Below are 15,567 nucleotides of genomic sequence, written 5' to 3' on the forward strand. Positions count from 1 at the left end.
AATTAAAAATGTTTCTGTCTTTAATTAGGGAACACGTTCCGTCTCGAAATTAGACCCTTGTCTCCTAAAATAAAATGGCTGGTGTCTTGGTCAGTATATGTATTCATAAGTGTCGGATCAAAAAGTGCGTTGTTTACGGACCGGAGGTAACTAGATAGGGAGAGTGTTGCCCAGATGTGTGACGCATTATTATATTTAGATTAAGGTTGCGATCGTTGAACTCCAAATTTAAAGTCAATATGACCGAATTCCTTTTCAAGGAATTGACCGACATGAACAGGTTCTAATCACGACCTTCGTCAACAGTTTGGCATAAATTTGAGGAAACGCTTTAATTATATCATGAAAGCTTTAGATGTTGAATTTGAAATTCTGCGCTTTTAAGTTCATAAATTTGCATACAGTTCCAACAATCAGAAATGAAAGTCAAGAACAAATATGATTTACTAGCCCTGTCTCTTCATACAGTCCATGTTATTTTATGAAAACGAAAAAGAAAACGATTTCCTTCTTAATGAGAAAATCTATTCTGACTAATTTTGCAGCGGTCCCACCCACCCCACCCTGAAGTTCAAAGTGTTGGTGCCTTAGTTAATACCAGTATCTTATAAGACTTTTTGTATATTAGTGTCGAATGAATAGTTCGTTGCCTGACGTAACCTGATTCGGAGAACATTGCCCCGATGAGTAACGCGCCTGGACCTTTCGAGTATGATTGGCGGTCGTTGAACCTCATTTTAGAAGTTAACTTGACCTGTTATATGTACAAAAGACAATCAAAACAAATATGTTGTATCTTCATGCATTAGATTGTATTGACACAAATGACAAATTCTGTCTTGAATGAGGATATGTATTGTGGATCGAAGTTCCCCATCGCCTTGGTTGGAACCTCGTTCTGCATAACTGCACTACGTCAAAAGAATATATGATGTCATGCTTTCAGCGAAAGCATGAGTCAGATTCTTTACGTTCACCTTCTGCGAAACTCTGTGGATTCTTCTTTTTGAAAGCTTGTCCGGAAATGGGGGTGTAAAATTTCTACCAAACTTTCAAGAATGTCTTCTTGGTTTAGTATAATTCATCGATGTTGTTGTTGTAGTAGTTTTTGTTGTTGTTGTTGTTGTTGTTGTGTGTGTGTGTGTGTGTGTGTGTGTGTGTGTGTGTTAATTCGATACATAAAAGGGGACCAGAAACCAATGTTTATAATTAAAACATCTTGAAGTGGCCGTGTTTTGTTTGAGCTCACATGATCATAGACAAAAAGAGCTTATACGTTGGCTTGTCTTTCGTTGGTATGACATCTATCTGTCCATATATTAGCTCCAGCTGGTTAACACTTATCCAGGTAAACTTAAACTACTGGAAATATTGTTGTTAAACTTTTCAGACACATTCATCCCAAAGTTAGTTATTCACAAAAATAGTTTCCCCCAGAGATCGATGATGGTTTTCATGTTGACTGTCTTTGAAAGAGTGTTATCTTCACAGTCTTCTAAACGGACGGTCTTATCAACATGTGGTTTTCTCTAACGATTTCTGATCATATATGCTTTGTACTTAATTAAAATGTTGCCGATCTCACAGCCAACATACGGCCATGTTGAAAAAAAAAAAAAAAAAAAAAAAAAAAAAAACTTGCTATCGCTATTTCTGAACGGATAGTCGCATCGATATAGGTTTTCACTAAAAGGCTTTTATGATATGCTAATGCCCCTAAATGAAAATTATGCTGATCAACTTCTAGCAAGGTAGCCATTATAAAAATTATCTTGAATTAATAGATGCATTGATATATGGTTTGCACTCATGTACTTTTTTATTCTATTATGTTAGCTGAAAATCAGAATGGAGGCAATGTGTACGCTAATATGGCCACCATGCGCCATCTTGGAAATTGTGTTGATTCTACTTCTCCTGAACCTTGATCATATCGACTTTCCACTAAACATTTTCATATATTATATATACTTGGCCCAGGGTGAAAATGGTGGGGATTAGATCTCTGTTATCGCGGCGCTCTGAAAACTCTTCCTATTGCTACTCTTCTGGAAGATATGATGTTCGTATCGACATGGTACTTTTTCGAAAACACGAATCTGTTTACTTCGATAGACCTAAACGAACATAAGGTGGAAGCGATATCCTTAAATGGCCGCTACATTGTGAGCAATCTCCTTAGGTGGCGCTCTACAGTTTTTTTATTTTCCATAGGGTTAGAATTTTAAATACATACATACATTCATACATACATACATACATACATACATACATACATACATACATACATACATACACGTACGAAGAAAGACACAAATATGGCAAAGAGAATAGGTATCATTTCGAGGCAATGGAGTGGCATTTCGAGGCAATGGAGTGGCCTTGAAAAGGGTCGTTGGTTTTTATGTTAACACCATTCATTTAACATAGAGGGGATCTCATAGTTCTTCTTCCCTTCCTCAAACTTCGTCTGACCTCTGGTCCGTAGACGAGGATTCGCTTCAGACAGCATTGTCTCTCCTCTCTCCATATAAATACTTCGTTTCCAAACGGTCGTATCGATGATCCTGATGATTACCCATGATGATTTAACATACGAGGGTAGATGATTCTACGTTAGTTCCCATCTTGTTGTGAGAACATGTGCATGGGATTAGGTAGACCGCGATTACTTATAGTGGAAGAGCTGATCGAAACGGATTGAGTTCTTTCACAAATCGCAACGCGCGTCAAAAAATTCAGTCAGAGCGCGGAGTCTGTCTTCCAGTCCGAAGAGCTGCATGTGACGTTACATTCCTTATATAGATCCGCTAGCATCTGTGCGCAGTGACCCTCTGCGACTGAGTTAGAACATGACGGAAATTAAGAAGACAATGATTTGGGGTGCACCGGTCGTGGAGACGAGAAGTGATGATACAGCAGCGGCTACCAAAGCCAACACGATTCCACTTCCAGAAGAGACCGATTTTAATTGGGATTTAGTGGATTTTCTCTCTTCTTCACAAGAATTTGTTCCGATATCAGCACCTTCGCCACCTTCTCCTTCCTTACCACATGTCGAGGATTCTAACCAGAGACAGAAAGAAGAATTGGAGAAATTTTTGCAACAATAGAAAGAAGCATAACAAGCTTTTCTCCTTCAACGGCAACAGCGAGAAGAAGAAGAGGCAAGAAGAAAACGACTGGAAGAAGAAGTAGAGAAGAAACAAGGTTTATGTGAGGAGGACAGTAAAAGTCAAATGGTGACGGTACTCTTAGACATTTTGGCGGAGTCAAGGAGCCTGAGACAATTATATCAAACTTCTTTAATACGAGCCAAGAGGAAAAGACTTTCCCGAGCCAAACAGTCCGACCCCGACAACACACCTAATTCGCCTGAGATACCCGTCCTTGTGGTTTCTACCAAATCTTCGACAGGATCATGTCCAGAAGTAGGCCTTGGCCGTGGCAAAGTTATAAGGTAGTTAAAGCTGATTACTTCTCGTTCCTAAGTTTGTTTTAAAAGTAAAACAAACACAAACGGTCTTTTTCAGGGCCACCCATCTATCCCGAAAAGAGATACTAGTTAAATTAATCAGATCAAATAAAAACTTGAAATCCCTGTTCTCCATGATGGTCGAGTGTGAGTGCGTGAGTACAGGTCCTTATGATAAAAAGAATCAAAACCAAGAGACACTTACGTTTTTCTGTGTGGTATGTTCTGGTACAAATTTACAATTCAATTCACAAGACAACAATTTAAAAAGTTAATTAGCTTTTTCTGTTTTTCTTTTCACTCTCACCTTTTTTGAATTTCTTCATTTTCACAGGTTTCTCTTCTTCTTCCTCACTTGTTTCTCCTCTTCTTTTCTTCTCTTTCTGAAACTGTCTTTGTTCTTTATCTTCTTCCTGTTCGGAACCCCTCTCTACCTCCTGCTCCCGTTGTTTATTAGGGCAGTCTGAAGACCAATGTCCCTTCTCATGACAATGATAACAGTTATCTTGACTTTTGTTTCGTTTGACACCTGTCTTGCTTTGAAGTTTTGGACACTCTGTAGCCCAATGTCCTTTCTTCTGACAGATATAGGAAGTATCTTGACTTTTATCTCGAAATGAGAGGGACTAGTCCTTCGGTTTCTCTGAAGAAAACATTCGTATCACACCTCGCAAAGCTCTGATTAGAAGTTTGATCCTTGTTGGCTATTCCGTCTTTCTGATAGGTTTGAGAGCGAAACGAATACTGGAAGGGTAAACACTTACCCTTTATATAGAGAAGACGCTGGCCCGATATTGATATATAAGGACCCATGGCGTTTCAAATGTAGTCATTTGACGTTTAACATTCACCATGAAATGATCGTATCATTCTGTAGAGAAAGGAGAAGAAAGTAAGAGACATAAACGTGACCTATCGCCTCTCACAGTAGCTGAAGTCATGGCTCAAATCCATGGCAGCAATTTTGAAGATGACATGAGTGAACCTGAATCTAGACCCATTGAGTCTACACCAAACCAAAGTTCGCTACCAATAACCCCTAAAAAGTACAACCACATTCTAGAGACGGAAAGGTATTCCTGTAGGAAATTTTGAACCACAGCCTACACATACATGGTGATGTTTACCGTTGGAGAAAGCAGAGGGGTTCATCACCGATACTATAAAAGGAAATCTGGGACAAAATATTCCATTGTTCAAAGAGAAAATCACGCTGAAAATTCATTGTCGAAAATGATTCTCTATCGACTTGTAAGTCATGTACTATGTGTACCGATCAGTCGTTCGACAGAGAGGACATGGTTTAAGAGATATGCTGAAATCGGCCTTTCGTTCGGTGGCACCCGTTTTGAAACCGATGGTGACACCATGATTGCACGCCTTGAAAGATGCCGCTTTGACGCAAGGCAAAAAATGTCTCCAAAATGTCATCATCGACAAATAAAACCCCAAAGAAGCTTTCCTGAGAGCAGGCAAAATGTATTCCTTCAAACTGGCAAAGACATTCTGGACCGACGAGAAGCTGCTATAAATGCCCTGGACGCTGCTGAGTCAGGCATTCCTTCTTCCCTGACGCGACAGCAAGGACACAGCAGAAAGAGACGAAGACGAAGACACACCTCCAGAGGACTTCTTACCCCCAGAGCTAGAAAGACTAATAAAGAAGAACTGTCCGAGAATTAGACGTTTCTGATTATTAAATCACAAACAGAGAGAGAACAAGTGATGCGACGAGAGTCTTGCGTCTGTTCCAAGTCGGGACTGAATCTGTTTGCCATTCCACAAATTATAATGACGATGCACGAATCATAATGGGTAAAATTTCAACCCGTCTCCTTTTTGACGTATTCAGCTCCCATCGAGTTTGAAATCAAAGCTCAGCCCGAAGATTATATTGATCTGAATATCAGTTACTTGTACCTGAAAGTCAAAGCGATCAAAACGGATGACAGTGCTCCGGGAGCCGATTCTAGAGTAGCTCCAGTCAACAGTTTCAAGCATTCCGTGTTCAGTGAAGTGGATTTGTACTTGAATAACAAACTGGTCTGTAGCAGCATGGATACTTTCCCTTACAAAGCGTACCTGGAAAATATCTTGACGAACGGAAAAGAAGCCAGAAACATTCATCTGGATGCTTGCATTGTATTGACACCTGACATAGCGGGCGAGGACAAGTTTAACGACACATCCATGACAGCAGCTAATGACCCTCAAAATGTGGCTTTAACGACTGTCGAACGAAAATCCCGAAAGGACATTGTTAAGAACTGATGGATCATTCGAAGTGGCACATGTGGTTGCAAGAAATTTATTTGATGAACAAAAAGGTTTGTGTGGTGTATTTTTATTCGTATGGAAAACCACCTTTTGAAGACGACATCGTCGACTTTATGAGAATAAATGCCCAGACGACACGAACCAATAATGTGAAATCACAAGGCACAGATTCCATGGTGTGTGGACAATATTGTGTGTATTTTCTTCATTAACGCAGTCTTCCATATTCTTTAGAACATTTACTGACTTATTTTGATCGTGACTGTTCCAGAAATGATGACAAAGTAGAACGATGGTTTTGTGACCATTATGGATATCTCTTTTCTTTACCTAGGAAACTTAGTGCACATCAATGGCCCAATGACCATGATTTCACAACGTTGTCAACCTTGTAAAAAATCGTTTGTTTGTTTGTTTTAAATTATATGTTGATTATTGGTTATTTGAAACAAACTGTTGTTTTGAAAAACGTTTTGGTGGTTTGTTTTCAAAAAAAGACCGTGAATATATGCTCTCTGACTTCTCTCTATCCCTCACCATAAAGGTCATCTCGATAGCGTTCCAATCCTAAACATTGTAGGGATGTTTTCTATCGCGTCCGTGCTTAGCCATACAAAGCGGGGACAGTCTCCAGTCAGACCTATATTAATTCCATTCACATTCCGGGCAGTGACGCTGGCCAGAGGACATCGCGCTTGCTTAGAGACAAGGGTGGAAGCAGAAAAGCAGGAAATACGTGTTTTCATGTGTAGCTAATGATCTACCAGGAAAAACAATGGAGCGTGGCAGCTTACTGAGCAGGATACTGCAAATGAAGCTGACCAACCCACCTCACTAAGTTGGACGGAAAGGCGTCACTCCATTAGAAGTGTCAGGAGGCAGCCACCGAGGAAACGTTTACAAGAAGCAAGTATAATGCCACAAATTGTCGGTTACGAATACCACCAACCACAACTGGGTGGAGTCACATTGAATGATACAGTATCAAAGGTGGCCAGATGAGGGGAGCTGGGCGGGAAACTAACCGAACAACATTTGGCCAGTTAGCTACAATTAGGGGTCTGCGGAAATTCCTATAGCTAGACGGGAGTGTCGTTCCATGAGAAGAAGTGGGAAGACTTTGAAATAGAGCCGACCCTGAAATGTAGCCCAGACGTATAGCGGAAGATCAAAAAAGATCCTAACCAGCCATTCGGTTGTGAAAAGGCTCAACAGATTGCCTGAATGTAATAATTAGAGGTTCTCATTTTGGATTTTGAAAACCTCTTTCGATAATTACTCTTATGTAACCTAAGTTGATCCTTTTTTTAACTGCCATCAAAATTAAATACTGTTTTTTCTGAACTATGCGTAAGACAAAATTCTCGGGTCATTTTGACTTAGCTGATTGGTATTTTTTTAAAAATTGAATGTACACTCTGAACACAAAATTCTCACTTATGAATATAATAATTAATGAAATATATTGACTTAACTGATTTGGACAATTGCACAGGTGACTTACACATTATTGATATGTTGTTAATGTGTCCATTAGAATTAACTGGAATTAATCTGATTAAAAGTACGAGCTGCCGTTTCAGGGATTTGTTGCGCTTGCGCCTTCTGCTGGGTCTCCTGCCTCCCTGCCACTCTCGGCCTTTTGTACTAAAAGACGGAAGGTGTGATTTATTTATACCCGTCTAAATTTTCGGTTGCCTCGAGGAACGTCTTTGCACGGAACCGGGATGACGTTATAAAAGTCGTGTCCAATCATTCTAATATGGTAACCACCTGAAATGCACTAGATTCAGACTTTTACATGAGTGTGTAGTGGGTATATTCCCACTCATGTCAGCCTTCCATTCAGGTCGTTAGGGACTTTATTTTCCCATGACTTGACGGCTTAATTAAACAACACTCCTTGAGTGTGTACACGCGTGGGGGATGTGGCTCAAATTCCTTCCCCCACGGTCAATTAATCAGTCCGCTGTGCGGACGTTAACTAGTCGTACATGTCAGCTAGGCTCACACGACTCAAATTAATGACTAGCTAAGCTGAACGAAGCTTACGTGAATGTACATCGTGTCAGGAAAAGTCTGATACCCAAGCCTGCAGAAATAGAGAATGTCGGGATGTTAAAGAGGGCCGAAGACCTGATAAAAGACCTTTTCAAGATGAAATCAAAAGAGCAAGAAATCAGCAGCAGTTACAACAGCAGGAGCCAGACAGAGGTTTTGCGGATTGTCGTGTGGACATGAAAGAGTTATCCTTCTCTTTCCGCAGAAGCAGACATCATCCTGTAGGAAAGACAGCCGCCAGACGGGGACGCAATCTTAGACAATAAATGATTGCCATAACTCCATGAACAAAGCTACCCAATCATCTAGAAAAGAGATGCTAGTCACATTGCCAAAATATGTATCTGTCTTTGTGTTTATTTTTAAGTTAAACAATGGAAGTGTATCTATAAACATTTTGTTTCTCCTTTTAAGTCCAAAATAAAAGTGTATCAATAAGCACTTCGTGCGTGTGTCTTTTAGGTCCGGATTTGATGGATAGTGGAGTGGGATTGTAAGTTTTGGTGTTTTCCTTCACGTCTGCGCTTCTGATATATAAATCGGAGAGTTCGTCAGTCTGGCTATCCCTTGTCAACGAGAGAACATTAAAAAAAATGAGCAGAATAGCCAAATGATTGAACTTCAGATGCATCTGGAGTATGCCAGGCGAAGCCTGGACGAGCTGGCCATGGAGGACATTGCAGAAGCAGGAGGAGAAGGAGGAGAAGGAAAGGAAAAGAAGGATCCTTCCTCACCTCATGCTTAGGCCTCTCTGTGAGGTTCAGCCTGAGGTGAGTGCACCTCACAGCCACTAGCAGCACCACCACAGCAACGTCAACAACAAAAACAACCACTACTATCAGTACAAGTACCAAGATTCCCTATCCCCCAGACATAACATTGGGATGAGGAGATAGAAAGACAGCGAGAGCCGCAGAGACTTCACCATCCCCGAGTGTGGCATAGAAGAATACAGAGGGAGGTTTTCACTATCCCGCAAAGCGAAGTCTAGGATGATGAGGCCACTCAACCCGCCTCTGCGCTTCCAAACATGCGCATAAATTGGGAGCAGGAATCGAGCAAACGTTGCGTGTTTGGAAGTAGACCTGGGATGGGCCAGCATTAGGAGCTGCATCTGGAGTTCTAAAACAAAAAGCCATTCTCAGGGCTAACTGACCTTTAGACAAGAGACTATTCAAGTTGCCGAAAATATAATTGTGTGTGCCGAAAATATAATTGGGTGTGCTGTATGCGCTCTTACGTTTGTGTGATTGTGTTTGTGTGCTTCCGTACGTTTGTGTGTTTGGGTGTTTCTTTGTGTTTGTGTGCACTTGTACGTTTGTGTGTATGGGTGTATTTGTTTATGTGCACTCATACGATTCTATGTAAGTGTGTTTGTTTTTTCCTCAACAAAAAAAACCTTGTCCCTACACTATGCGAATAGTATATAATGGGTGTTTTCTTCCCTTCTGTGTTGATAGTAGATAGTGAGGTTATTTTGTTCCTTTCTGTGTTGATAGTAAATATTGGAGTTATTTTCTTTCCTTCTGTGTTGATAGTAGATATTGAGGTTCCCTTCTGTGTCGATAGTATTTACTGGGTTTATTTCCTTCCCTTCTGTGTTGATAGCAGTCTTATGTTACGTGTTTAGGCTCAAATAAACAGTAACTAAGAAAGAGTGAAAACAACACGCTTTGAAAAATTTAACAAATAATTTATTTCCCTGGAAAAACACTGTAAAGTGAAAAAAATAAGAACTTACGGTGTTAAGAAATCAAATCTAGAAATAATCCAAGAATAATCCACGAATTAAATTTTAGAAGTCCTAGTTATGGAATGTTTTAATAAATACAAGTTCAAGTCCGGACGAAAACTCCAAAAATGGAAGACGATGACGTAAAATTGTAGCTAGCATTGTGATGTTGTGTCTATAGTTCTTTGTTTATTCAGAAACAATATTCCGGTGTTTAAATTTCCGAATAAAATGTAAAGAAATGTCTTTTTCGAAGAATTTTGTATCAGCACTCAAATATTTCCAAGAAGAATAATTATCTTTTAGAATCCAAAATATTTGAATACAGATTAAAATGCAATAATAAACTGGTCACAAACCAACACTTTCCAGTGTATAAGCCCAATAACTAATTTATCTATAGACAAAGGTTATACAATCCAAAAAGTTGCAAAACAGATACCCGTATGAGGGTCACGTGATCACATTCGAGAACTGTTTAGAAGCTATTTACATGTCTAAGGTCACGTATTCCAATACAGCCTCGATATCACTCTATGTATCCCACAGTAAAAAATAAAAAAGAAGTTGTTTACTTGATTCTCAATCAAGGCCAATAACTAGGTCAGCAGAAAGATACAAAGTTCTATATATTTTTTTCAACTAAACAGTCAGGTCAAACTATGTTCTGGAAAATATCAAATTCCTCGTAAACAAAATTACATTACTTGAAATATAATAAAATTAAAATAAAAAGATTTTAGAACTTGCAAACAAGTAAATTAAATCAATATAAATTAAATCAAATATACACTACAGTAGATAATATGTAAAGTTGTTGTTAGGGATGTTTTCCTACACGTCCGTGCTTGAGACATAAAGTGCAGCGTTCGTCATTGCGCAATTCAACATGGCATGTAACACAACGGATAAAATGAAGACGCTGCAAGAGGCAGTAGACGATATGGGCATGGTGGAGGAATTTTTAATTAGAATGGAGGATGGCCAGAATAGCCCACATAAACTTAAAATAAATTTAAAACAAAAAAAAAAAACAATTTAAAGAAGACCAAGGAAACACTGAGAGAGCTATTGAGAAAAGAAAAGTAGGAGAAGGAAGATGAAGAGGATAAAAAGAGAATGAGTGCCAGAACAAAAACTAGAAAAAGAAGAGGAGAATGAGAAGAGGAAAAAGGAGGAGGAGAAGGAGAAAGAGGAGAAGAAAAAGAAGAAGAAGAAGAAGAAGAAGAATGTAAGAGAGAAAATAAGAAGTTGCTGGAGGAAAAAAAGAAATGAGAAATGAAAGAAGAAAAACTTTAAGCCTCTTTTCGAGGCCATTTCATTCCCTCGAAAAGATTTACTCTCTTGCCTAAATATTTTTTTCTCTCGAATTTATATGTTCTGTATGATAGAGTTATGTTCATAATTCTATGTATGTGTCCTAGGTCAATGTCTGTCTGTGTCTCTCTTCGTCCATAGCGTAAAGCGTATTCAGGTCAACACTTTCCACACTATTGAGATCCGCCACTTGCAACATTGTTGCCAATGTCCATTACTGTGACATCATCCCGCCTGTTCCATTCTTATTGACCGACTACAGACCCAACCTTTTTGTCCTTATACATATTGTTAGTATACAGGCACTGGGGGTCATGTAATGCTAATTCCCATTGTCAATACATTGACCCCCTTCACTACTGTCACTCTCTCAAAAGTACTGGTGAGCGCCCCTAACAGTTACTTCTCTGAGGGCCATCTTGAAATCTAACTCTCCTGAACGGACGGTCCACTGGAACTGGACGTTTGAATAAAACACTACAGTAATTTGTATATGATTCTATGTACATATGGTTCTCGCCCCACCCCACCCACCGGGTACCATAATGACCATTTCGGTAATCTTGTAACCACACTTCTTGAACCAATGACCGCATTGACATACGGGTTTTACTAGAACACTTCTAATATGATTTTGTTTTAGAATGAAAATGGTGCAGATCTGACCACCGACAAATCCGCACTTTTTTGAAGGAGTAGAAAACAAGACTTAATTGACCTTGTGGCCAAAGGTCATTGTTGGCATCTTTTTTTATTGATCAACACAATGACTGGTATCTACATTATACCAGTGAATTTTAATCAGAATCTATATTTGGTTGCATTTTATTAAAGACGCTGATTATAGGAACTTCGACATTGGCTTGAAGGTCAAAGGTTACATCTCGCGTGTTTTGTTGTAATTGCTTGTTGGCATGATGATACAGTACAAGAAATTAAGAAATTTGTTTTATCAAACCCTGTTCGTCCATATATTTAACGAAAACTTTGAATGATGCCAGTTAAATAACTAGTGGGCTGTTATTTTCTTTTTTTTTCCAAGAACATATTTATTGCCAATTTTGTATTGTAAACTTCTACCATTTCCCCTTTTCAATATAGTTCCATCAAATCTTTCGAGTCATACCAAAGACTTATAAAAATGGTACTAACAGCTCCCTCGCTAGGCGCTCAGCATTAATAGGTTAGTGTTAGGACTAGTCGGCCTGGTGTCAGGATAATGTGACAGGGTGGGACTTGATGCTACATGTCTGTGGCACGATGCCCCAGTACTAGACAGCACTGTAAAAACTGCTAAACTGGATACATCATATCGATATGACTGAAACAGTGTGAAAGCTACATTAAAAATCCAAATATCACACACACACACACACACACACACCATCAAAACCTTTATTTATCAGCTAATTGTATTCCAAGTACTTACGGTCTCCTCGCTAAGACTTGGTGAAGATACATTTGAGGTATAACAGCAGCACGTGTTAAATTTGATACAAGATTATATTAGGGCAAACTATATTATAAAGGGACAGTTGGAAACGTTCATCGATCTCCTATCCATGACATCACGTTTAAGGTCAAAGGTCCTGGCAAAGAATTTTTACTGCATTTACCTGTAGCTTTCTGTGCATTTATTTCAAGTATAAGAATACTTTAATAAGTTTGGTATTTTGCAATTTCTCAAGAGTACATGAAATGACTATAACACTAGCAGTAAAAAGAACAGCGAAAACCTGTTGTACCAGTAAATGAACTTATTTTGCATACTAAATTCCGAGAAGGTAAGTCTTGTTTATCGATTTTTACGTCATAGATCTAATCTATTAGTTATGTTCTAAGTACGGAATTTACCTTATCCTGAATTTTAGACTTTGATCCTTGCATGCAAATTAGTATAAATGGCAGTTGTGTCCATGTATACTCTCTTAAGGCAACTAACCTTTGCGCTGTTCCTTTTTTATTTTTCTTGTAATTTTAACTATGCGAAGAAAATCACTTTTTCTGGTGTACACTTTTGTAAAGAATTCTTAACAAGAATACCGGTATTTATAAACGGGCTCTTGTCAACTGTAGCATTATTGCTTCTATTTTAACGGCCTGTGTTATGGTTCTTTTATGCTAGTTTGTTTGTTTATTTGTTTCTTAAATCAAAGAAAAGCAACCCATCAAAGCTGAACTTCCTGGCTAGCCATCATGCTTACTACCGGTATACAAGTTTTTACATAAATATATATCGTTGGACAGGCATGTATATCTGAAGATATACCTACCTAAATCAATCTCTTTCTCTCTCTCTCTCCATCCACCCCTCCCTCCCTGTTCATTCATCCATCATTCCATCACTCCATCCGCCCATTCGTATGCAGTACGTACATACGTATATACATACATACATTATGTTCTTCATGACCGCACTAGACAGTGTGGTCGAGTCTAGTTCAAAAGTAATCAAGAACGAAGATTAAATTTTGACCCCCTGATTTATGATTTGCGCACTTTGTACCTTTAATGTGACTTATTTCTTACCGGAAGGCGTTGATCACGATTATCAGAACATATAAGTACACATGTAAGTTACTGGCGTACCGGTTATTAGCTAAGTTTTTTTCTTCTTCTAATTTCGTCGAGAGAAAATAACACAGGACTGTTTCGTCGATCATGTGTCATGCATGCTTGATAATGTCAAGGTGTTTATGTTAGACATTTGCATATGGACAAACAGACAGACAGATGTGCGTACGTACGTTTGTACATTCAAACGTACACGTAGATACATATAAAAAAGTATGTATCTTCGAACATACATACATACATACACACACACATACACACACACATACATACATACATATATACATACATACATACATACATACATACATGAAAAAATCACTTTATGATTACTGATTGAATAGATGCTATATATTGATTCACTAGGGGCTGGCACACTTTGTTACATTATTAATATACGTATTAAAATAGCAGTCTAAATGAATCAATGCGTATTTGGAGCTCTCAACATTTGCTGTTGCGACCGACAGGATGAATATTTCGTTGGAGAAATTTTAGGTGCAAAGTTAGTTCAATGAACTTTTGTGCACTTCCAGTTTCGCAGCCGTTTAAACTGAGACTTGAATAGATGAATTGTCCATTTCCCTGGTATTATAAACAATGCTGTTTTTTACGCACTGAAGAGCTCGAAAGTTTGGAGGTCATTCAGAATAAAACGGTCTCCGTTTAGAAAGAATTTCAACAATTAAACGCAGAAACAACCTGTATATTTAGGTATGTTATATATCCATTGAAACTGAGACCTATTGAAGCCGAGTGTACTTAAATGTTTTATGTCAAGTGTTAATTAACACTTTAGTGAGCACAACATACCAACCTTCGGATAAATGTTGAATGGTCTTTTGTCAACAAGAAAGTTATGTCGGCTGGTTTTTAGCGGCACTTCCAACGCACTATTAGCCATGTCCAACTTAAAGATCAATCCATAACTCAGTGGATGCCTATGTAGCCATCAGGACCAACTCGGCTATTTAAGGCGCATGTGCCTGTTTTTATGTACAAATTTAATACCGCAATCAGCGACCTAGTATTAAAAAAAAATCATAAAAATTAAATACACAAGTGAGGTCAAAAAGGTCCATATTTTTTAATACCTATATTAAAACAAAGCATAAGAATATTATTCACTTGACCAGAGGAGTCAATGGCAGATCATAGCAGAAGAAGTTTATGCACCCCAATCCCAAATTTATACCTACATACACTGTTCATGTCCGAAGGTCATTTTTGACACCATGTGATGATGTTCACAGTGCAAACACAAGGCATTTTCTTAGATGACAATTCTGCAAAAAAGGGTATACTAAACAATTGAAAATAGTTGTCATCCAAGCCGTTTTTGAGATATTCTACTACCCCCAAATCCACCTGTTTACTGCTATGCGAAGCTATCTCTTCTTCCTAGCCGACTATTTGTATTTCACTATGAACATACTGCAGAGTAACTATGGAAGGTGTACATGCGTGACATCAATTTCAAGAACAACACAAGCCCGAAACACCTAGTTCAAAAACATATCTATATCTTTAAATAGTAAGCAATAATAGCTGAAAAAGTCACACCATAGCCTTAAGTTAAGAAATTTGCCAGGGGCCAATTTACGAGACTGGACCCTGCCACCTTACGAAAATGGATTGACCGAGATGATTCGAATGCATCGCACTGTTTATCACGTGCAGCGTCTCGGCAAACACTACCGCAAATCTTGTCGTAGAAATGACCGAGTGGTGTGAAGTGATTCTATTTTCGAAGATATTTTCAGCCATCAGAATGTTTTATTTATTTATTTATTTATTTTGATTTTTTTTGTTGTTTGTTTTTGTTTTAAAAAAATTGTATATATTACTGCTCCGACGTACATCCAGGGCATAGTTTGTGTCACATAAATAGCCGAGGTGATGCGAATGATTATTGGCTAACATCGTGCCGAGTACATGAGGGCTAAGTGCCTTTTCCAAGAACACACAGATGCAGTCGAACCTGGCTGGCCAGAGCATGTAGGTCATACCTCAGTAGTACAGTACAGTACAGCACAGCACAGTACAATGCCGCCTAAGCAAGCTAGTGAAAGATTATGAGCATACTCCTTCTTGAGAAGTACAGTCCGTTCTTTTATCGTCTGAAAATGGC

Source organism: Sinohyriopsis cumingii, chromosome 15 (assembly GCF_028554795.1).
Source record: "Sinohyriopsis cumingii isolate HCF-2022 chromosome 15, ASM2855479v2, whole genome shotgun sequence".
In the NCBI taxonomy this organism is placed as follows: Eukaryota; Metazoa; Mollusca; class Bivalvia; order Unionida; family Unionidae; genus Sinohyriopsis; species Sinohyriopsis cumingii.